This window comes from Hylobates moloch, unplaced genomic scaffold, assembly GCF_009828535.3.
Source record: "Hylobates moloch isolate HMO894 unplaced genomic scaffold, HMol_V3 SCAFFOLD_6, whole genome shotgun sequence".
Taxonomy (NCBI): Eukaryota; Metazoa; Chordata; class Mammalia; order Primates; family Hylobatidae; genus Hylobates; species Hylobates moloch.
This window is the reverse complement of record NW_026652281.1, coordinates 65,652,056-65,677,162: the sequence shown is the minus strand read 5'-3', so window position 1 is coordinate 65,677,162 and position 25,107 is coordinate 65,652,056. Positions and strand designations below refer to the sequence as shown.

At 42.7% G+C, this 25,107-nt stretch overlaps 1 long non-coding RNA gene across 1 annotated transcript; it reads right to left on the bottom strand.

Annotated features, from left to right (window-relative positions):
- Positions 1–22,369: 22,369 nt before the first annotated feature.
- LOC131383804 (uncharacterized) lies at positions 22,370–23,285 on the bottom strand. The gene is made up of 2 exons (XR_009214120.1): positions 23,205–23,285; positions 22,370–22,911 (listed from the first exon to the last, which is right to left on the bottom strand). It is a non-coding gene; the product is annotated as an uncharacterized LOC131383804 (long non-coding RNA).
- Positions 23,286–25,107: the final 1,822 nt, after the last annotated feature.

Here is a 25,107-nt window from a genome sequence, read left to right as displayed (position 1 = left end):
ACTCAGGACAGAAGGGGGCTGACCCTTCTCTGCTGTTTGGCTCAGGCTTGTATTGAGACAATGCACGAGGCCATCTCTTGCTTCCTGCAAGATTCTAGTTTCTTCTTTCTGTTGAAGTTCTTTCCTCTGTAATCTGAAGGCTAGACTAGTTCAGTTGTTCTATGTGTTTCATCTTATATATACTTTTACTGAGGCTATTCAGACTTTAGAAAGGATCAGGTTTCCAGTTATTTGGAAGAGGGACACAGCCAGATAATTTCTGGGTCTCCTTGCTGGTCTCTCAGCTGCAGTTTTGAGAACTCATGTGAGCCAAATTGGTCTGTTTTATGTGGTAATTACTGGTAGCCTCCAACAGTTAGAAGGAAGTGGTGGTAACACCCTAGTTGCCAGGTGTTACATACCAGTGAAAGTCTCAGGCAGAATTCTAGTATATAATTGGATGTTTATTAGTAAGCAATCATGCAGTCTGCTCCAGTAAACTTGATGAAGTCTTTGTCCTTTTAGGCACTTGGACTAGTACCCTGCATGAAAGTTCATTTCAAGGCAAACAGAACAATATTCTTGGAATGGGAGGAAAAAGCTTCGAGTTTGAACAGGTAACAAAGTCCATCACGAAGTGCTGGAAGGCTAGATGAGACCTAGGGTCTCACACTGAAGCTGAAAGTGGTGGAGATTTTTATACTTTGTTTGTGCAAAGGTTAAGGTGCCTGCATACAATTTTCATCTGACCACATAACTGGAGCACTTCTTATTTTACCAATGAAAATTTATTTAACATCCTTTATGCTAAGCAATGTTCTGGTACAGATTTGGAAAGCAACCTTTAAAGCTGCTTACAGCAGGCTTCTTTGGGATAATTCTTGGTTAGGACGTTTTAAATGTTGATTGCCCTTTGGGAGTTCAGGTTAAGGTTCACACAGACGTATATAGCCCTGTTTACACAAAAATATTCTTAAAGATACCATAATACAGTATTGAGAACTGATAGTCTCTATGCGTCTATCAATAAAGATATGATTAGGGTCCTTCTATGTGTACATAAAGGACTGAAATATCAAACTAAAAACCATTTGTAAGAAATTTGAAAGGTTTCGGGTGATTTTTTTACCTTAGCGACAAGCAATACACAAAATTATCTCAAGCAGCTGCTGTTCATAATATGTTATTTTAAATAAAAGATTAAAATAATATTTTTAAAATAAAATGATTTATTGATGTAATCAGCTTACTATTTACTACATAGTTAACATAGGTATTTTTAAGGGTCTTAAAATATTTTTGAATCAGTTACTTTGATAGTTTTAAAAATTATGTAATGTGACACTTTTGTGAAGTGATGATGTATTTGTATAAGAAAATTCATTTTAGTCACAATGGGGGAATTACTCATCTAACTCAGTCAAGCACAACTCTTACATTTGTTAGCAATATAGTAATTGTATTCTCACTTAGAAGATTGTTTTATTGTCATTATATATCGAGATTTTAGATACAGAACTAATTGCTGTCATATCTTGCCAAAAATTAGACACATTTCCAAGCAATCTGCGTTATTTATTCATAATTTGAGCATTTTTTTCTAATATAAAAGTCTCCCTTTTATCAGCCACACATAAATTCTGACCCCAAAGTACATTGATATATGGATGTGATGGTTAAATGTGGAGGTGGGACTACTGCTTCATTCATTCTATAATTCTCCCTAAGTGCCTACTATGTTCCAGCCACTGTGCTGAGCACAGAATTGAATGTGTGGGCACAGCAATAAGCTGGCAGGTGTGTCTCCAGCCAGCCTCGTGGAGCTACAAACATACCAAAGAGGAGGCGCACACTGGTGTAATGGGCCAGATGACAATCTTGTGTCTTCCCACTCTGAGTTCCACTGTGAGGTTTGGGGTTATCTTGTGAACTTTGTTTCCAGGGTGTGTGTGTGTGTGTGTGTGTGGTGCAGGGTTGTGGGGGGATGGGTAAAATATTACATCAATTAATTAATTCTGTATGTAAAATAGTATATACATATGACAACATACACAAAGATAGGTGAAACAGTCTTCTATGTGCTGGGCACTACAGAAGTCTCCCTGGGGAATCACACCTAGTTTCTTTTTTTTTTTCTTTTTTTTGAGACGGAATCTCGCTCTGTCCCCAGGCTGGAATGCAGTGGTGCGATCTCGACTCACTGCAAGCTCTGCCTCCCAGGTTCACGCCATTCTTCTTCCTCAGCTTCCTGAGTAGCTGGGACTACAGGCGCCCACCACCACGCCCGGCTAATTTTTTGTATTTTTAGTAGAGACGGGGTTTCACCGTGGTCTCGATCTCCTGACCTCGTGATCCGCCCGCCTCGGCCTCCCAAAGTGCTGGGATTACAAGCGTGAGCCACCGCGCCCGGCACCTCACTCTCTTTTCAGTTGATGATGCATCAGTGCTGAGGCAGAAACTTGGGAGCCATTCTGGACTTTCCCCGCTCTTTCAGATCCACAGCCAATCCAGTATCAAGTCCTCCTGATTCTAGCTCCTCAATCCTTGCAGCCATCGCCTTCTCTTTGTCTCTGTTATTTCTGCTGTAGTGTGAGCCCTCGTTGCAGATCACCCTGAGAATCAAAAGAACCCCCTGCGTGATCAGTTCCCTTCCATTTATCTGCCGAAAAGTCAAACTCCACACAACCCAGAGAATAACTTACTAAAGTAACAATCCAACCAGGCCCTTCCTTGTTGATATTCCTTCAATGGCTTCATATCCACGATGGCATCACTTTTTCTACTGTGGGTAGGTACCCATCACTGGTTATGAAGTCAGGTTAGTCCTCTGTGACCAGAGTTTTAAAGAAAAAAATAAGTAGGATAAATTAGGATTGAATAGGATAAAAACAGATAATTTTTTTACTTTTTAATTTTTTTGTAGAGTTGGGGTCTCCCAAAGTTGCCAGTGCTGGTCTCCAACTCCTGGCTTCAGGTGATCCTCCCACATCAGCCTCCCAAAGGGTTGGGATTACAGGCACGAGCCACCGTGCCCAGCCCAGATGATTCTTATGAGAGTAAGTAATGTTTGCAAAATTTTTGTTTCAGGTATGTGTGTGTTACTGGGTAGCTACAAAAAATTTATTTTCTTTTTAAACTAGGAATCCTGATTTTATTTTAAAAAGCTATTGATGTAAACCTCAAAATTTGCTACAGAAATACACTTAGAGACTGAGGAGGATGCATGCAGTCCCCAGGGAACATGGGACATCTTGTTTATAAGTGAAAACATTTTCCTCTTTTATCTTTACAGTTTACTAAAATTTTACATTCTGCTCACTAATAAACCTACATTTACCTTATTATAAACAGAATTTTAAAAATTACTTATCTTTAATTATGTTTCTTCACTCTAAGGCTTTGCAAACCCCTGCCACGCCACCTGGGGTCCTCATTCCCTGGTCTCAAAGCTAGACTCAAGTGTTAGTGGTCAAGCTGCTTAGTGCAGGTCACCCTGCTTTCTGGTGGCTGCCCCTGGCTACTCCACAAGGGTACTCCTTTACCTGATACTTTGGGTTCCAGAAATACTCTGCATCTCTTTGTATTCCTCCGTGACTCTTACCTTCTTTCTTTTGTCCTCGCTCCAGTTCCTGGGTGGAATGTCCAGCTTCCTTTCCTTCTCCAGGCTAACTCTTCTTCCTGTGTCAGAGCCCTGCTAAGGAGTCAGTTTCCCTACAGGAAACCTCACAACCCTCCACACTGCTGAGGGGACCATATATTTGCACTACCCTGCCACAAGCTTGCATAGGCGAGATGATAGGGAACACAATTATGTTTTAAAAGTTCTGGTTGCTGGTGACCTGGCCTCAGCCAGGCACAATTTGACATTTATTTCCTGGCATGCTACGGCAGTGGAATGTTATCTTGGGATATTGATTTGTGTTGTGCTTGTTGCATGTTCCATTTCCCCATTTAAGCAGGCGGCTGGCAAGACTTTGGAATCTTTACCTCGGGGACGATAATAGAAACTGCTTAAGTGGAATCTTCCTGCCTTTTGTCCAGTGACTATGTCAATTGTCCTGGATGGGATGGAGGGGAAGGGGTGGGGCCGTGGAGGGTACCTTTGTGGACAAGCAAGAAGAGAAAAGAGAGACTCCTCAAAGGAGACAATGGTAATAAAGCTTGGTAAATCTCGGCAGGGCCCTGGGCCAGCAGAAGGACCTCAGAGATAGGACAGGGAGTGTTGAGGGGGCTGGACCCTTTCACAAGGTCTCCAGCCTGGCCAGAGGCTCCTGATCCCCAAGAGAGGCCAGGAGATGGCAGAGCTGCTGGCCATGACGGGATCCTGTGGGCCGGGACATCAGGTACTGCAGCAGAAATCAGATGGATGAAGAATGCCTTCCTGATGTCCCAGGGCTGTGTATGGCCCAGCCCTGGGAGGCAGAGAACCCCAGCAGGACTGTGACAGCATTTTCTCTGTACTGGAATTGAACTCAAATTAATTTAAAGAAAATAGAAAGGCTGGGCACGATGGCTTATGCCTGTAATCCCAGCACTTTGGGAAGCCGAGGCAGGTGGATCACCTGAGGTCAGAAGTTCGAGACCAGCCTGGCCAACATGTGAAACCCTATCACTACTAAAAGTACAAAAATCAACTGGGCATGGTGCAGGCACCTGTAGTCCCAGCTGCTCGGGAGGCTGAGGCAGGAGAATCGCTTCAACTTGGGGGGCCGGAGGTTGCAGTGAGCTGAGATCATGCCACTGCACTCCAGCCTGGGTGAAAGAGTGAAATTTTGTCTCAAAAAAAAAAGAAAAAAGAAAAGAAAAAGTGGTCCTTCTTACTCACCTAGCTTTGTGAGCTAATGTGGGCTAAGATTCACATCTGTCCTATCACTGATTTTGGCTTTATATTGAGTATTTTGTCGCTGTTTTCGAATGGATAGCTGACATTTATATACATTAGCACCTTATGTGCATAGACTCATTTAATTCCCACAATTCTTACAAGGCTGGACCTATTGTGATCTTTATTTTGCAAATGAGAGAATAATGATAGAAACAATCTGTCCTAATTTCCAGCTAATAAGTGGTGGAATCGGATTTAAACCCAGGCTGACTGGATGTAGAGTCCAGTTACTCCCCACTCCCTCCTCCCGCCTCTCTGTGCTGTGTTGCTGGTAGATGCTGCTTCTTTGAAGACCATGCCATGTGCTTCCATTTTCTTCATGGGGCTTAACTCAGTGAAGGGCATCAGAGGTGATTAGCAAACATGGGTTGATTCTCTGGTTGTTGACATAGGAATTTGCTTTGCTGTGGAAGGAGCCTGGCCTCTCCGCCCTGGATCTGCCGGACATTGTCTGGCTGAGAGGAGAGGGTGGTTAGATCTGCGCTCTCTTCAGCGCTATGCTCCTTCTCCTCCACCCTTTCTGCTGCCCGCCCAGCCCTGGGAGGAACAGCTGGTCACCTTCAAGCTGTCTATGTGTCCTCCCTATGGTTTTGGTCTTTCAGGCTCTGTGAAGGGTGACCCGGGTCCTGGAACTCAGTGTGCCCCAGTCACACTTTACAGTGTGACACACTTTACAGTGTGACACACTTTACAGTGTGACACACTTTACAGTGTGACACGCTTTACAGTGCGACTCCCAAGAGTGGTTATGGAACGAGCCCCAGGGGACCCGCTGATGAACAGCAAAGACGTTGAGGGCTGGCATGGTGACAGAGGGAACCCTCTAGACAAGTCCTGATTTTTGTTGGAAGACATTTTAAAGTCTCTTCCAGTGCAGAGAGACGAGGCCCCTGTGGGAGCCAAATTCCCTCTCAAACTCATGGTTTTGTTTCCAGGAGAAGAGGTCACTTTCAGCTTTTGTAACTTTAATTTGAAATTAAATGTGCCATTGGGACAGAAGCACTCTGTGCTGGGGCTGTCTTCATAACAAGGGTGACAGTGTGAACTCTCACGGTGCTCCACATCAGGGCCTAGCCAGGGCAACAGAGTGGTGATTCATGCCATCTGGGGCCTGCCGTGCTGTGAACTCCAGAAGGAAGCTGCGTGACTGAGAGTTTTTGTAGCTCAGGGGCTGGAGGATGAAATCTGAACCATTTCTGTTCCCTTGCCTTGTTCTCATCTGAGCCCAGGCAGTGGAAGGAGCTGAGGTCTGGGAAACAGTCGAGCAGGCTGTTTCTAGCAGGCTCGTGCTAGCTTCCCACAGGACCACGGGTCTCTTTCTGCTGTCCCTGTCAGGCTGACCCCAACCTGCCCGGTGTCAGGAATGTCAGACCTCCTCTCAAATTCAGAGCAACTCCTCAAACATGAATAACCGCAGGCTGAATCGGCCTTTCCTGGAAGATTCGACCTTGGCAGTTTTGGGGTTTTGAATTTGGTGGTTTCTGAAAAGCACACATGCAGCTGCAGAGGAGGTGGTGGGTCTATGGCAGCTCCATGCTGAGCATCCGATCCTGCTGCCCGTATGCTGTGGCCCGTTCCTAAGCCAAGATGGAGAATTATTAATAGGCTGTGTCTCTCCAAGAGTTGCTGGAGAGAACTAGCCATGCACTATTCTTCTGGCCTTTGCTTTAAGTTTCATATATGTTGAATTGTACAAATCTACTTCCCCACCAAATGTCCTTAGAGGGCCAAAGATGGCCTTTGTTTCTTCATGATAACATCGCCTTTCTTTGTTTTTTTTGAGACACAGTTTCATTCTGTCACCCAGGCTGGAGTGCAGTTGTGCAATCATGGCTCACCACAGCCTTGAACCCCCAGGCTCAGGTGATCCTCCCACCTCAGCCTCCCCAGTAGCTGGGACTACAGGGGCACACCACCAAGCCCCGGGTAATTTCTGAAATTTTTATAGAGACAGGATTTTACCATGTTTCCCAGGCTGGTCTTGAATTCCTGGGTTCTAGTGATTCCTCTGCCTTGGCCTCCCAAAGTGCTGGGATTACAGGCATGAGCCACCACACCCAGGTACTTGTTAAGCCTGAGAATAGAGTTGCTGGCCCTCCTTCTATGTAAGCTCCCAGTCTGTCTGCAGAGGCCAGCCTTAAGGTTACTGTTTCTGCTGCTCAGATGGCCCCAAGCAGGGTGATCCCAGGTGTGATATTGGGTACATTGGTCATCCCTCTGCCTCCCACCTGGATGGAAACAGTCTGAGAGCCCCCTCTGTGGCTTGGTGCTAGGCAGGACCTTAGGACTTGTGGGTGAATTGATGGGGGAGATACACACTTACCTTTGTCCTCTTTCCCAGCATGGGACTTGAATGCTGCTATTGGTGCACATTTCTGCAGACATGTCTCTGGCTCTCAGGATGCAGAATGTTGGTAGGTCCAGTGTGGGGGCTGCCAAAGGGGGTGTCATGTGCTCTGTGGATTTTTGTGTGATTATAATGGTCCCATCTGAAGTTTTCCTGTTTGTTGCAGTAAAACCTCTCTTCAGTGTCTGTTACCTTTCTCTATATTCTTGGTGAAGGAGAGAGATAGTAATAAGGGGCCTGAATGAGGTAAGAAGAGCAGATGCTGTTCTCTGCTTCCTCCCTGCCACCAACATTCCTTCTGCCCTGTTTTTCCTGGCCAGCTCTGCTCTGGGCAGTCCAAGCCTGTGAACCAGCCACACCCAGGATCTGTGGTGGAGCTCAGTCCTGGACTGTTCTGGAAGAGTCGCCCAGAGGAGCCGTGTGGTCTCCTATTCAGCAACAGAGTACGGGATGGTCTCTCTGAAGGGCAGAGGGTCTGAGCACTGTCCCCTTCATGGCATCTAAGGCTGAAATGCTGAATGATGCAATGAGAGGATTCCAGGGGAGAAAAGGAGCTGTACATGGGCTTGATTCTTCCCTCCCCAGCTGGTGGACAGCACCAGAGGTGGAGCTGGAGGGCCCTCCACTGACCCACATGCACTCCACTTTGCAGTTGTGCCCTGGGACACACTTATAATCTCAAAGTGTTATGAATTCCAACCACTGGGTTCTACCCTACTTCTGACATAATCTTCTTGGGTTGATAGTAGCCTGCCTCATTACCCAATATTTCTTCTTATGGGTAGCCCTGGTTAGTCATTTTCTTTTAACTTTTTGTTTAAAGAAGACTTGTGATATGAGCTTTTTGTCAGAGATGATCTCTCCAGGCCTGAGTCTAAACTGTGACCCTCTCTCAGAGAATGAGGGCTGGCTCTTGAATTTCAGGCACTTTGACATTTACTGAGGGAAAGAAGGAGAATGGAAGGAGTGAGCATAAAGCGCTGACCTGAGTGGAGTGGCGGGTTGACTTGCCAGAGCCCGGAGATGATTACACTCTCCCAGCTCTAGGACAAGCTGTCCAATTTCCCAAAAACCAATTTGACAATTGTTGAGTGACCAGTTTGCTGAATTAGAAGAATTTACTAATTTACCAAATTGCTTATTTCTTTTATGCATTTCTAAAGACTTGAGCAATTGGCATGGGCTGAGTTGGCAGGGCCTGAAAGGGTTTGGAGCAATGAGTCAGAAGCAATGGTCTCTGGGAACAGCCCTGTAGGTGGCGCCACTCTCCAGACTGAGAGGGGCACTGGGTGGATGGTGGAGAGTTAGGGAGGCTTCGCTGCAGAGATCCGAGCCTTGCTGACTCTTCAGTTCTTGTTTTTAAAGCAATCCTTATTTTTGACCATCTTTTTTTCTTAAAAGTCAGTCAGCTCACCACTTTTGGATTCTTCCTTGACTTCCTGGCCATACACACTTCCCATCCTCACGCTGTCTCACTTGTTTGGCTCTTCATCTCTCTCCTTCTCCTCCTTCACCCTGGAGCAACACCAAAGCCCTCTCATGTCCTCCCTTGGAGCAGTGGCAGAACAGCACAGCCCTTGCCTTACTATTTTGTTCTTACGACCCTCAGACCTTCAGGGCCTCACTTTCTCCCACAGCACTGTAGCCAAAAGAAAGGTTTCTTTCCTGAGTGGGATTATGGTATCAGCTCTTCAAATACCATTAAATTTTTATTTTCTACACATAAACACATTCTTATGGTTTTGGAAAATGGAAGCAGTATAAAACCAAAATTTTTGCAAACTCAGTGTGATATCCTTCATATATTAGGCATTCAATGAATATTTTAGTGATTAACAAATGGGTGGTTTTTATAATGAACCTCACCCTGTTATAACAAAATACTTGTGTCACAGAAACTAGCTTGCTTTTATATCAAGATCATGGCCCTAGATTTTGATAATGCCACAGAAATATTGTCAAACATTGTTCAGTCGGCTCTGCTCTTTCCAAGTTGAGGTGAGCTAAGGGAGCCAACCAAAGTAAGGGTTGATTTCCTGCTCCTTTTTTCTCCTCCCCTTAACCCTTTGCTTAAAAAGCTCTCTGAGGCCATAAACTACTAGGACACAGCTCCCTATTAATTAGCCATTTATAACTATGTTTCTGTTTATTTTTTGGACCAGTAATTAATTTGATAGGGTTATAGGAAATCCTATGCTCCTGTAACTGAGAAGACACTGTCTAAATGTGGGTCCAGATTGAGGAGGTCCTTTGGGGTCTGTTACTTCTATCATTGGCCTGACCCACGCTGACTCTCAAATTCAGACCTCTCAGAAAAAGGAAGAAAGGCCTTATCCACAGTGGGGATTTAAAAAAAATCATAAACATCTATTCATGGTCTTGGCATTGAATCTTAAGGCAAAGCAGGATCTCAGGTAAGATTGACAGATGATGAACTTGCAGCCCACACCCCATTCCTGTTGATATGTTCCACCTCTTTCTATTACTGGGGTGTGATTACTTCAAAGCCAGGAAGAGCTGCAATCTAATTTTAGAAGAATGCCCTTCTTCTACACATTGGTGAGTATATATCTTAATATATGATGTATATATCTATATAATTTTAGTAGTCATATAGTAAAAATTGGGATAGGTAAACAGAAGAGTGCAGCTGAAAAGTCTACCTATAAAGGCTTCAGGTTAACATAGTCACTTATATTCCTTCTACCACAAATCTGTGGGGATGATTTTTATTTGTTGGGAAGGGTTGTCTCTGAATTTCCTGTAAAGTTTGGCATTTTAAATCTTTTTTTTGACTCTTCTCCTGTTAAATATATATCTTGGAAACTTGGATGTTTCTGTTTCCTGAGCTTCACAATGAACTAACAAACCAGCAGTAACTGTAATCCACCTCTTAAAATTTAATCCCTTGGGACAGTCCATCTCAATGGCAGAATAAGAAACACTCTCCTGGCAGAATAAGGGTGAAGATAAGGAGAGTGATGGCCTATTCCTGTACTTACCTGGGAGCACATGAGTGCTCAATACCAAGAGCTGCCAAGGGTGAAGGAAGATGTAGGAGCCCATGGATTGCATGAGGGAAATATGGATCCTGTGAAGGGCAAGTTGGTTTCTTTGTGTGGACAACCCAGATAAAGCAATGAAAATAGATAATAAGGACAGTAAGGACAAGTGCCTTCCAAGGCATTAAGGCAAATGAGATTGTAGCATGGATACAGAAGAGAAAGGAGAGAGAGAAAAAGTAGATGGGAAAGTAAATGACTCAAACCTTCCATTACTGAAATTTCCAAATGTTTCTTAAATGGCGATCACTAGATTGTAGGCCTTCATTTTTCACCGGTCAGCATTCCCTCATCTTTCTGTTCATAACAAAAGTGAGTTTCTCTTCTGACCACTAGAGGTCTCTAGAGAATCACGGATCAACATCTGAAGCCTGATACCTCTTGCTATCAGCCACTCTAGGAGGTGGAAATGTTTATTTTTCCAACATGAATAGTCACATAGTCACAAGAGATCCAAGGCCTGAGTCTTAAATTTCTAAAAATTAAAAAATGCATATAGCTGCTTCAGTGGGTAGCTGCCTACTCAACTTCAAGCTGGCACTGACCATCATCCCTCAAATATGTCCCTTGCTATTTTGATGGTAGAAATTCTGCTATTACACAGAATAACAGCACTGCTTCTACTAAAAAGGCAAATGCTGTGGAAGCCTAATTTATACAATCATAATGAGTTATTTATACCATAGTATGAGTGACTCCTTTGGGCCTTTGCCATTGTGATTACGAAGGATGACAGGTCAGGGTTGGTGGGGAGACCAGGAGGGCAATGAAAGAGGAGGTGAAGACAAATTTCGTCTACTTCACACCATTGCAGAGGTCTGACCCCAGGTCCTCTTCCAACTTCCTGCCCCTCAGTAAGTGCTGTGGGTGTATAACCCAACTCTGGGGTCAAGTGGACAAACTGCCCTCAGCTTCCTTAAGCCTTCCTGTTCAAGACGATGACTTCCAGACTTTCCTGGGACACTGATATTATCACCTCTGGAGTCCTTGATGTGACTCTCTTCCTGGTCGTATGGACTGTAGCTATTTTGGGCGTGTCCAACATGTTTGATAGTGCCGGTGATGACAAGTGTACATTTCAACATTCCATTATTTAGAACACGCATGTAATTATTTGTAATGAATCACTGATGACATCTGGAGAACAATGAAGTCCTCTTTTAATGTTTGGACAGTTAGCTATGGGAAATTTTTACTTTGATGGTCTTTCATTTTTATCTCAAGAATTTTGGATATTATTTCCTGTTGCACTCTGGTGTACATTAATTTTTCCTACATTTATCCATCCATCAAACATTTATTGAGAGTCTATTAATTTCCTCTTACACTGAAGGCTCTATGAATATGAGGATGAATAGGAAGAATAGGGCAGGGTTCTCAAGAAGTTCATCAGTTGATAGGAGGGCCAGATATGTTGAGGCAGTTACAAAGTGCATGATAAATAGAGAAGTGCAAAGTGCATTGGGACTAGGAAAAAAATAAAAAAAATACTTCTGGCCGGGCGCGGTGGCTCACGCTTGTAATCCCAGCACTTTGGGAGACCAAGGTGGGCGGATCACGAGGTCAGGAGATCAAGACCACGGTGAAACCCCGTCTCTACTAAAAATACAAAAAATTAGCCGGGCGTGGTGGCGGGTGCCTGTAGTCCCAGCTACTCGGAGAGGCTGAGGCAGGAGAATGGCATGAACCCGGGAGGCGGAGCTTGCAGTGAGCCGTGATCATGCCACTGCACTCCAGCCTGGGGGACAGAGTAGGACTCCGTCTCAAAAAAAAAAAAAATACTTCTAGAAAAATAAAGTTCATTTTCTCAGCTTGTTGGAAAGCCATCATCTGTTGTTGTTATTGTTTTTTTATCAGGGAACAGTAGTCTGATAATTCACCTTGATGCCTTTGGTATATTTTTTAATTGCTTTTAGCTCTTTTAAAAGGTGCTTACCACAGGGTTGAAGGGTAGCGTGTATGGAAGGCAATGTGGCCAGAGCCTACTGGTATAACCCATTCCACAGGAGTGGCCTCTCGTCTGGTCAGAGGAAGACCAGTGGCCAGTAGGGCTGCCTGTGTTTTCACAGTGGGTATCCTGGAGCTCCTGAGGTTGGTACTGCTGGAACACAGAACGTTCCCTACTGAAGGGGATGCTATAAAGCGTGTATGTTCTTTACTTCTGCAATTTTCAAGGATTCATCTCTCAGTAACCTAGCCTTCTTTTGAAGCCTTGTTTACAAGACAGAAAATTAGGTGAGTGGCTGAGATTTAGAAGTGCATATCTACCAAGGGGAAGAGAATAAACTGTCTTTTGAGCAGAGAGGTGGGGCGAAAGCTCACCAACATCCTGGGTCCAGTATTCTCGGGAGGCCGTCTCTTCTGCTGAGGATGGCTTCCTGCTGTGGGTTTGTTTTATCTCTGACCCAAAATAGCATTTGTATTCAGTTCTCTCAATAGAGAGAGTGGGGAGAGCAAGTTTCATTTCTTCGTTGTGCAAAAGGACACATGTATTTATAATGAACAACTCCATTTGGCTTTTTACTTTTAGGTGAGCATAGACTTCAATTGATGCCAGGTCCTCCTTTTTCCTTGGAGAATCATGTTTGTACTTTCTCAAATTACATGTATCTATCCTTCTGCATTTTCTTTACTCTGATACTCTTTTTGGAAACTTTTTTTTTTCTCAAACCTCCAAACCACAAAGTGAAGCAACAGGGAACATGTTCTTACAACTGAGAAGTCAACATGACAGACATGTTTGGATGTCTGTTATATAGCTTGCTGTAGACCCAACTCTTAATAAATAACTGAACGTGGCTGGGCGCGGTGGCTCACGCCTGTAATCCCAGCACTTTGGGAGGCTGAGTCGGGTGGATCATGAGGTCAAGAGATCGAGACCTTCCTGGACAACATGGTGAAACCCCGTCTCTACTAAAAATACAAAAATAAGCTGGGTGTGTTGGTGCATGCCTGGTTCAAGAGATTCTTGAACCAGGATATTGAAGAACCAAGAGATTGAAGAAGGGCCTCAAAGCTGAACTTTTAAATCTTTCTCCAAAAGATGGTGTGCATATGGTTATTAAAATTATTATTGGGACAAAAACACTTATTTGCTAAATATAAATGTATGAAAAATACCATAATTTTTGTAGCAGTATTTTAACACATTTTAAAAAATATATTAGAAGTGTCCAAATATGGAATTGGCTCAGATATCTCAGCTTCTGAGAAGCTCAGAATTTACCACCAAACAGCAGCCAATGTATGAGGTCCCTTGGGCTTTCGTCCCATGCCGAATGACCCAGCTGATAGAGCTAAGAACAGATTAGACTCCCCACAGCTCCTGATCGTTGAGTATGTACTTCAAAGTGGGGTTTTCAACATCAGTTTTTAAACTTTGCTCTGTATGCTTGTAGGACACTAGCATTTTTTGACTTATAAGAATTAATATTTTACCCATTGAAAAAGTACCCTGACTAGGTGACATTTCTAACTATTTAAATTGGGAGAAAAAAGCTGAAATACCCAGAGTTCATGGAGAAAAAAGTGAAATAGGGTCTGCCAATATCTGTTAGTACTCCGTAGGAACAAAGCAGTGGAAATGAAACTCAGTGTTTGGGCTGTGCATGTGTGCGTGTGTGCATGTGTGTGTGTGTGTGTGTGTGTGTGTGTGTGTGTGTGTCTTTGTGCAGTTGGCAGATCAACCCTAAACAGGCCTCATGTGGCTGAGGCTCATGCATACACAAATCCAGGTGGTGGCCTCCATTTGCAAAAAAATTCTTTGTTTTGCCATTCTCTGGGCAGAAAGTACTGCCAATAATATCTGAGTAATATCTGGGGCTTATTTCCATTTGGATGTGGAGACTTAGGTCTCTAAAACTTTCCAAAAAAAATGTCTGATTGGGCCAGTAGAGAAAGCCATGATGCAATCTTAGTGGACTCATTTATGCTTTGATTGCCATTTCCTGTAGATATCCGTGTTTATACATTATGAGGCATAATGTGCTTCATCTTATTATGTACTATTATTTTAATTTTTCCAATGATAAAATAATGCATGCTTTTTTTGTAGAAAATTTGGAGAAATGTATTCTATACAGAAGCTTAAAGGAAGTATGTATAATCTCAGCAAGCAGTGTTATCTCATGCTGACTTAATTCTAAAATAAATTCTAGTAATTTTTGTTAATTCTTTGTTAATTCTATGCAAATCATTCCGTTGAAAATAATAATGACAGAAACATTAGAGTTTTAGGTTTGATCATCAAAACCTGTTTACTGCAACCCTAAAATACAACAGGGACCTGTTGGGATGCATCTCAATTCCAAAGGTCATGTGGATACGTCCTCAAATCATTTCTTTCTGTTTTAAAATGACAGTGATGGTAAATATTTATTGTTAACTGTGTATCATTGCCCTACATTTTTTATGTGAATCAACTATTTTAATAATTACAAGAACCTTAAAGGAAAGTGCCATTGGTAGAGTCCCATTTTACAGATGGAAAAATTGAGATGAAAGAGTTTAAGTAACTTGGCCAAGGTTACAGGCAACTATGCAGTAGAGGTGAGTCAGCCTGTCTTCCAGAAACCCTGAGCATCTTCCCTTCTAAACTTGAAAGTGTTTAGTTTCTTCAACTAAGGGCATAACCGGGTCAGTCAGGATGTATTTGAGCACATGACAGGGCAGCAAAACACATCTCTTTGCTTTGATTTCTGTAGAAACATGTCCCCTGTGTTAAGTGGTGACAAGCCGCGTGGGGGTTTTGCTCAGGCGACAGGCTGGAAATGCATGTGTGGCAGGCGGGCTTGTGAGATCACATCCGAAGCTGGCTGGACTCAGTTCAGTCCTTTGGAGTGTTGATCCAGATGAGGGGGAGAAGAGGCGAACCCCTCTTCTTTGGCTTAGAAGATTACGGATCTGTAACTTCAAAAGCTGTTTGCAATTTTATATTCGCGTCTTGCTGCCAAGGTGCTTGTCTTATCTGCACTCTGTTGGCTGGGGCCGTTGTGAGTAAGCTGGGCGGTTTCCTCCTGCATTTGGAAGGAAGTTGCGGGGGCAAGAAGGGGGGTGGGGGTGGAGAGGTGAGTGTGGCTGAGAGGATGACACCAGCGGAAACAAGGCAAATAGGCTGGGAGGAGGGCCAGACAAGCAGGGTGTGTGAGAGTGAACTCAGGGAGAGGAGAGGAAAGGCCCTTTCCTAGTCTGTGCTGATCTGGGAGGACGCACCATCTGAATAGGAAGAGCACAGAACAGAGATTCAGCAGACAGGCCTGCTTGGGGTTCTTGCTCACTGGTTTTAAGGCTTTGTGACCTTGGTCAATTTACTAAACCTCTCTGGCCCACCTTCCCCTTCTATACTGTTTGCTGTATGGTCTGTTTTTTGCTAAGCTCAGGTGGTAATGTTGCCCTCAATACTCCATGCCCAGCTTGTTACAGAAGGAAGAATGCTGGTCTAGGAAACAGGAGATCTGGGTGGATTTTCTGTCCTTACTCTTCATCAGCTCTCTGACCCTGGGCAAGACTAAGAACTTCTGTGACCCCCAGTTTCTTAATCTGTAAAATGTGTATAATAATACATACCCTTTTAACTTCACAAGGTTTCTGGGATGCTCAAAGAAGATCAGGTGTTTGAAAAGATTTTGTAAACGTAAAAGGATTATACGTTGAGCTGTTCTAGATGCTGGGTGAAAGGGTGCAACTGAACACACAGTACTGGTGGACTACTGGGTTCTCACTCAGGGATGGCAGAAAGGTTTCAATTTGTGAGCCAGCCACTCTTATTGACTGGAAGTGGCTGCCTGGACCTCCTGAGCTTTGGCTGGGTTCTGAGGGAAAGAGTGCTCATGTTGATTATTAATGTCTGTCATGGACAAAGGGGTAGGAGAAGTGGTTCTTGGATTGTGTGTTTGCTCTTCTGCTCCAGCCTAGTGATTTCTAAATTTGGTTGCTCATTTAGATTCTCCTGGTAAAAATGCCCCATCAGGCAGATTTCCCATTTCGTAGGCCTGGATGAGACCTGGGGTGAAGGCAAGGAATCTTCATTTTTTGAATAAAGCTTTCCTTGCTGGTTATTTTGATAGTTGTGCAGGTGTGGAGAGGTGCGGCAGGCATCGAGTCACATGGGAGCTCTCAGTGAGTCTCATGGAGCTCTGAGCATTGGAAGAATGGAGCACAGAAGAGTTAAGCAACTTTTCTAGACATGGTCGTAAGTTTAAAAAATGTAGATCAGGCCTGTGGTTTCTAGTAGGTTGCCTAACTCTTTCTTCATTAAACAAAAGGGTTGTATTGTCTGTTATGATGATTCTCCCACTGGTTTCAGGCCTGATCATTTTTCCTTGTGGTTCAGACAGCTGCTCCAAAAGAGTCAGATGCTGAGATCCATTGTCCACCCTGGCTCCTGCTCTGAATTGACATCAGTTTGCAAATAGTAGTTTCATAAATCAAGAAAAAGAAGAAAGGTAAATTAATGACTGTGTTAACTAGAGGGGCTCTGAAATTTCTGCTTTACATATACTCATTTTGAATTTCACTTTTATTATAATGAACTTGCAAACACAGCATTGCAATAGTATATGCACCTCCCAAAGATGCTGGGAAACAGCTGATATTTCATCATTTGAGAACAGTTTGTGCCTGCAAGTGGCAGAGGTGCAGGAGGAGACAAATAAAAGGGATGCCTGCATCCTATTTCCGTGAATTTCTGTCCTCTGAGCTGAAAGACAATTGACAAGTTGGCTGGTAAGACCTTGAAGAAAGAAGATATTTTAAAACTTTAATTGAAAATCCCCATTCCTTCTCATTCAAGAAGCAAAAGAGGAAACTATAATGATGGACACTCTGGTGCTAGTATCAGTCATTTTAATCACAAGACGTGGACCAGCCCACCTTGGAGCTCCTTGTGGTGGTGGCCTGGTCCTAATGCAAGTCCTAACGGAGCTCTTGGAACTGGCTGTAGCCTTTGCTGAGCAGGAGCAACTATGTCTCTGGTTCTTAAGGATTAAAAAGGTAAGGTTGCAGTTCTGGATGCTGGCATTGCTTCAGGGCAACACACACACACACACACACACACACACACACACACACACACACACTCAATACTGTAAGTCATCCTTTCTCTCATATGGGAAGATGTGTACTTTTTTTTTTTCTTGAGATGAAGCCAAACTGAAGAAAAAAGAACAGAAAAAAGAATCACAGGCCCACAGCTTACATGTCATTCATACAGGCAGGATTCAGGGCCTCGGCTTTTGCCAAAAGAAAAAGACATTCTACACCCCTATTTCTTGAAAATAAATAACAATTTCTACAGCAGCAAATGCTTTTAATTCTGCCCGCATCTCTGCTCTATGAGCCTTGAAGGCATTGGAGTTTGAGACCTGTGAGTTAGACCTTTGTCTGCGTGTACTTTCTGAGAACTCATATAAGAATGAAAACACACATACACACACACACACACACACACACACACACACACACACAAAAAAAAAAAAACAACAAACACCAAAGCATTCTGACATGAAACTCTGGTGCCCATTTCTCTGGGGCAGTACATCATTTTAAAGCTTTTAATTTCTAGAGTAAGGAGTACATTAGTTGTGCCAAATGAATATTCAAATTGCAGATACTCTAGGATTTATGCTGATTCTAACTTTGAGGGTTGCACTTTTGAGTTTAATTTTGTCTTGTGTTAAGCATGGGAGTGAGGGGAAATACAGGAGTGCACAAGTAGGCAAAAGGGCAGGCATGATTGATGGCCATAGAAAGTCCTGACAAATTTGTAGTCAATATTGTTTGTCTAGAGAGGCTTGTGTGACAAAAGAAGTGTCAGCAGCCACTGAAGTCTCATTCTTCAGGACCCGGCCCCCAAGTTAGAATAGGGGGCTTGAGTGAAATGCCTGTCATGCTTAATTGGAAAAATCACTCCAGATGAGTGAGAGAGGCTGACAGTTATGCATTACAGAGAGAATTTAGTGTGTCTTACAAGGTTGATACAGGCGCCAAAAGTGACTGGCTTTAGCTTTTCCCTATTAGGAAGGCCACTGGAAGGATAAAACCCAAGAAAAGAAGCTACTTCTTGCTTCAGATTCTCAAGTGCTTGTAAAAGACTTCCACCTTCATTACTTTCATTGTCACTCCGGTCTTTACCTCAATTCCTTTTTTTTCTCAGGTTTTCATTCTGTCCTTGCTTTCGTAAATACCAGGGACAATTTCACTGGGCATACAGTGGAGAAAGGGAAACCATAGACTGTTACTCATTCTCTCTCTGTCTCACTCTTTCTCTATCCCTCTCTCTGTCTCTCTCTCTGAGTGTGAATGTTTGCCTGTCTTTGTGGAATTGGTCATGAACATTTCCAGCCATTGCTTCCAGTGCACAAAGGCTAAACTCACTTTGTCATTTGATAATTTGTTTATCTGTCAGCATCTCTCACCCTGAAATGATGAGGCTTCGGGAGAGCTGTGGTTTCTCATCCAGGTGAAGTCTGTGAGCCTATGGTTCTATAAGGGCTAGAGAGTTTGAGAGGGGAGATGGATAACTCATTCTCTGAGTCTTGGGAGCCCTCTGTTTCAGGGCTAGCACCACCAACATTTGGACACGTGGGTGCAATTTGGTCATGGATCTCTTCAGTTTAATTTTCATCTTCCTGTTGGGTCTCAGCATTTGTCTCTGTAATCGCTTAGATTTTTGAGAGGCTGAGGACAGATGCTTTGGCTTGAAGCTTCTGAGCCTGTTTGGCCTCCAAGACTTCAGCCACCAAGTTGTTATACAGCAGTGCTTCCTCTGTGTTGTCCCTTGGTGATGTGTTGGGGTTGGTGGCATTTATGAAAAGGATGCGGCCTTAAAGACTGCTTAATTCCAAATTTGCATAATTCAGGCCATATCCTGAACTCAGTTTTACAGTTCATTTGGCCTGCCAGCCTTAAAATTCTTTGATCCTCAGAAAGAATTTAAATTTGAGGCACTTATATTACTTCACATTTTGAGTGTGAAGAGACTATATGAATTTTTCATGTTACGCTATTTCGAATTTGTGTAGAATATGGCCATGTTAGAATATTCTATTGGGGTTTGTGACTGTTAACTCCTACAGTTCTTAAAAGTATAATCTAATAATGGAGCTAAGTATCCTAAATTCTACTCATAGAAATGTAAGTATAAATCTTTTGTAAATGAGTGGGTAAGCTAACAAGACTTGGAAAGTATTTTGAGGTAAATGTTAGGGCTATTATTAATATCTTTATATGGCACAGCCTGAAATGCCTCAGTAACAAATTAATTTAATTGAATTCAATAAAGATTTATTTAGTACCCACTAAGGGCCAGCCCAGCAGAATAGTAGACATTGGAGCTACTACCTGGATCAGGAATTGAAGTCAGTGAATTGAACTCAAGGACCCAAGAATGGTAAACTCAAGCCAGCCATGTGTGACCTTTAACATTGCAGAATGTTTTTATCTTATTCTCTTACCTTTTAAACTTATTCTTTCATCAAGAAACACATAACACTGCCAACTGAAGTGAGGAGAAATGTAAAAGTATTTCAGACATTTTTGAGAATGCCCAGCGACAGAATGGAAAGTGTCTATGAATTTTTTTGTTCAAGTTTTAAGCATAACACTTTTAATTTTCACTGTTGAGGCTCCATGCCACTTCCTAGCTGTGTGTCTTTGAGCAAGTCATTTAACCTATCTGTGCCTTCATTTTCCCTTCTGTTAAAAATGAAGAAAATAAAAGTAGCTATCACTAAGGGTTTCAGGGATTAAGTGAATTCACATTTGTTAAACTCTCAGAACATCCTGACATATTCTAAATATATGGTACACTACTTTCGATAAATAATATCTTTAAAAAATGTCCTCATCTTTTTTTTTTTTTTTTTGGTTTTAGTATGTATAGTATGCTTATGCAATGGGATCTTTGTCTATGATATCAAAGTCTTCCAATGGCAGCTCAATTTTCATTGTCCAGAAAGTTTTAGAAGGTGGAATTTAATGTATTCTGAATACAGAACTCAATCCAGATATCAAATTGCCTTGGTGAGATTTACTTCTCTGGTTAAAGTATGATGCAGGTAAAGTTCCAATCCTGATTAATGCAGTTGTGGTCAAAGTTTAATTATATTTTGGAAATGTAGTATTTAAGTGGCATCTATCACTTAAATACTATCATAAATGCTGAGCCCCATGGAGGTATTGATGGACCTGAAAATATATGTTTTTCAAGTGCTTTTGCAAGTGAAAAAATGTAGCGAAAATATTATTTCTCTATTCTATTTAAAATTAGGTTTCTTGGAAGGACTTTCATTTTCTGAAATAAACATACCGTTGAGCCTGGTGGTATGTATAAATATGGATTCATGAAATGTGGGTTTGCTTAAAAACAAGATATGCCCAACGAACTTTGCTTCCTTTTTTGATAGAGTGGGGAGACTGGTGGGGAGGGGAAATTCCACAGACAAAATGTGTCTGGATTTCAGGAAGACGTTTGATAGAGTCTCTTATGACGTCCTTGTGGGAAAGATGAAGGTACACGAGCAGAGTGACAGTGAAGCTAGGAGGCTTTGTGGCCAGTTGGACAGGGATATGTGAAGGTCACTGAATTCCAGGTGGTGCCACTTGGAGGCTTCAGGGCCATCTGTGGACCTCACCTTTTTGGCCATCTTGACCTGAGGTTTGGATGATCTCAATAGTGAGGAAAAATTAAGAAACCAGAACAAATAAGAATATGAAGTTTAAAGTAAATAAATCCTTCATTTTAGTTCAGAACTTTAGTGTGCATTTGTGCTGGGGGAAGATCTTACTTTCTGTGGGAGAAAGGCCGAGGGTTTTTGTTGGCTGTGGGCACCACACGAATGACCAATGTGATGCAACTGCTGTTAAGAATTAAGGATGCCTTTTAATTATAAACGATTTTGGTAATAAGGAGGCAGTAGTCCCACTATGCCCTGCTATAGTCAGACTGCATTTAGGGAGTTGTTCAGTACTAGCTATCGCATTTCCATTTTGTGGGGAGAGTTGCTACACAGCTGGAGTGAACCCGGGTAGTGAAAGGCCTGAAAAGCGACTTAAACAAGGAACAGTTGAAGGACCTTGGGACAGTTTAGCTAGAGAAGAGCAAGCTGGGAAGGTGGATTAGTGACCTGATATCTGGTTTCACATATTTAAAGGAAGGTCAAGTAGAACAGGGAGCAAACTGCCGCATCCTTCCGGTACCAAATACGGGCTAACAGGAGTGATTTAAGCAATGAGAGCTGTTAGATAATAGAATGATTTGCTCATTGTTTGGATGAATTTAAGGTGAGCGAACAGGAAGGCTGTTTAGGAAAGTTGTGGACGTCATATATCCGGAGGGCTAAAAGCATGGGCTTGGGAGCCGAGCAGATTGATGCTTCAGTTCTGGCTTTGCTAGTGGCTGAGTGACTTGGGCATGCATTTAATATTTCCATGACTCAAGTTTCTAATCTACACAATGCAGAAAATAATAGCACCTTTCTCCTGAGGTGATTGTGAGGATTTAAATGAAATAATTCATGTGAAATGCTTATATTACCTGGCATTGAGTTAATATTCAATAAATGACAGGTATTGCTATGACCAGTCCTGATGTGAGGGAGGGCTAAAGTAGATATTCTCCTTCCCAAATCTTGTATTTCATATTTCTGATCAATGTAAGGATCAAAAGGGACAAATGTATCTAGGTCATAGCCCCTAGAGAGCCTTTAATTGCTTTTTCCCCCTTTGTTCTACTCAGTGCTCCTTTCAACTTCTTGAGGCGTGTATCTTGGGGAAGAAGTGTCAATCTTCTTTTTCTCAAATATATGTCATTAAAAATAAAGTGGCAGTGTACTTGAGAAGGTGCGCTGCATTCTGAGGACCCAGGGAGTGTGCTTTTGCTCATGTTCTTGAGAAATGGTAATCATATTATGCAGAAAACCACAAAAGGATATGCCTAAATTAAAATTGTGTCAGAGATTTTTATGCCTACCAATTTGTTATTGTTTCTATGCCTTGTATTAATGTAATATGACTTGAATAAGTATTTAAATAGTTGTGCAATTAAAAAGAATTATATTCATTTTTAGAGAAAAAAAGGCAAAGGCAACAGAGGCGGCATAACCACACATTATGTTTTTATCCAACTTCCTGGTCGAATCCTGCCACGGTTTGCTGACAGTACACCCATGCCACATTTTTTGAGAGAAAAAACCATTTCCAGGAGCCTAGCTTTTCTTCATCCTTTCCCACAGCCACCTCCTGCGTCTAACGTGCTTGAAGACACAGTAGGAAGGCACCAGAGGGCATTCTCAGATCGTCTATTTTCAAGGAAATACAGCTGGGAAGTACAAAACAATTCTCCACTTCTGCCAGTTTTGGATGAAGTGGTGGTTTCTAACACACACTCAGAAACACTTGGAGTCTGAAAGCTGCCATGCTAAATAAACTGCCATTCAACCTTGGGGTATCAGCAGAGGCATTTGACTGAGTGACCCCAGTTCACAGGACAGTCAACGTTGTCCTCAGAAGCTGGGCAGGCAACATGGACAAGCAGAGAAACCTGTCTGAAAATCCAGAGATGTGGGGCTCTTGGTTCCAGCATTAACTGCTTTTTTGACCTTCAGCAAATTACTTTGTGCTCCAAATCTTAGTTTTCTCATCTATAAAAGGAAGATACGAAAGAATACATGAAGATCATTTTGAAGTCTAACTCTCAGTGGTTGAATTCCTTTCTTTTTTTACTCTCCCTCCCTTCCTTCCTTCCTGATTAAAGGAGAAACTGGGATATACTAATACTGTGTTTGGAGTAGGTCTGCTCTGACCTTCTAGTGCTGAAGAGACAGTCTCTGAGGATTGGCAACGCACACTGCTCATTGTCGAGTTGAAAGCTGAGCACTCAGGCTTTAAGTGGCTTTCAAGTTTTTTCAGGCTTTTCTGACTGGGGCATGCTTACCTTCTTAGTTGGAACAGCCATGGGACGTATATAGTCTAGCATCTTGGAACATTGACTCTACACAAGAATTCTGGAGAAAAATGTGACATTTTTAGTGTTAAATAGAGATATTATGGAACATAGGTTAAAATTTTGCATGCATTTTTACTGTGAAAAAAGACTTTAAAAATGTGGGATCTGTAGTTGGATGCTTTGGGCTATACTTTTGTATCTCCTAGGATTAGAATTATCTCTTTGTATTATTTGGAGTGTATTGGAGGGAAATTTTAGGAAAGCTTACCCCTTGGGGTATGTTTTGAATGTGTCTCAGGCTGGGTTCCCTTGGCAAGCATTCAGCTGCATGCAGTTCCCTGAGGGCATGGCATATTCTTTAGGGGGAAAAACCTACTAATAAGAGAGAGATGCAGGAGAGGAAAGGGCAAAGAGCTGTACAATGATGTCTTCTCAAGGACTGTGATCTGATTCATTGTGTGCGTGTGGGCGGGTTCTGATGAATCATTCACACCACAGAATTGACCCACCTTGAGGCAAGGGGGCTGGAATTTTGTGCACCCATATCAGTTGGTCATTATTTACAGGTATCCATGGGTGAAGCCTGAAAGGCGACAGTCTTCAGTCAGGAGGCAATTCCCCAGAGAAAGGAACAGCTATAAGCTGTATGTAGCCATGGTGTGCTAGAGTCAGCTCACCACAGCTCACAAGTGCTGTGTGCACATCACTTCCCAAATGCCCTTTCTGTGACTTCACCCTGACAGCTTACAATTGGCCATGACAGAAGCATTACGTCATGAAAATCAACAAAAGCTACAAATCCCAGGCCTTACACTCCACAGGCAGCCAGATGTTAAACGTTTACCAGCACGGCCCTGGCCAACCTTCTCTGCAGCTAGAGGCTGGTGTCCTAGCTGGTGAAGGGGATCGGAGGAGGGCACCAACAGCATGTACTACATTGGAGTTACAGAGGATTTGCCCACAAATGATCTCCCCAACTAATTTGTCAGTTGGCAAAGCCATTCCTATAGGGGTTGCCTTTCCTAGCCGGAAGAGGAGATGTATATACTATTGAGAATCATAGAACCAAGAGTCCACCACACTCCGGTCAAAATGACGGATTATGTTTTATAAGTGCAAGAGAAGGGCAGAGAGGAGGTGAGGAAAGAGTGTGTCATCGGAATTACCTGCAGTAAGGGGCAAGAAAGGGCTTATATTGCCTAAGGACAGAATTTAGAATATCATTGATGCTATAGTATTTTTTTGAAGATTTTTTTTCTCAGAATTTATTATTTAAAACAGTGCACTTGACTGAGATGATTGATAGTTAGACTTTTTATTGTAAAATATTTATTAAGGAAAATTTCAAATATACATAAAAATATATCTACAGCTAATGAAGAGCGTAATAAACCCTCACCCCTCAGATTCAAAAATTATTAACTTATAGCCAATCTTGTTTCATTTATATCTCTACTCACTTACCCTTGGGAGCATGGGAAGTTTTGGAGACTTAGTTAATTGGATAAAAGTTGGCTGTGGCTAGAAAAAAGCCAGAGGCTGGGTGTGGTATCTTACGCCTGTAATCCTTGGACTTTGGGAGGCCAAGGTGGACAGTTGCTTGAGCCAGGAGTTTGAGACCAGCCTGGGCAACATGGTGAAACCCTGTCTTACTAAAAATACAAAAATTGGCCGGGCGCGGTGGTTCATGCCTGTAATCCCAGCACTTTGGGAGGCCAAGGCAGGTGGATCATGAGGTCAGGAGTTCAAGACCAGCTTGGCCAATGTGGTGAAACCCCGTCTCTACTAAAACCACAAAAATCAGCTTGGCATGATGGCACGTGTATGTAGTCCTAGCTGCTCAGGAGGCTGAGGCAGGAGAAACGCTTGAACCTGAGAGGCGGAGGTTGCG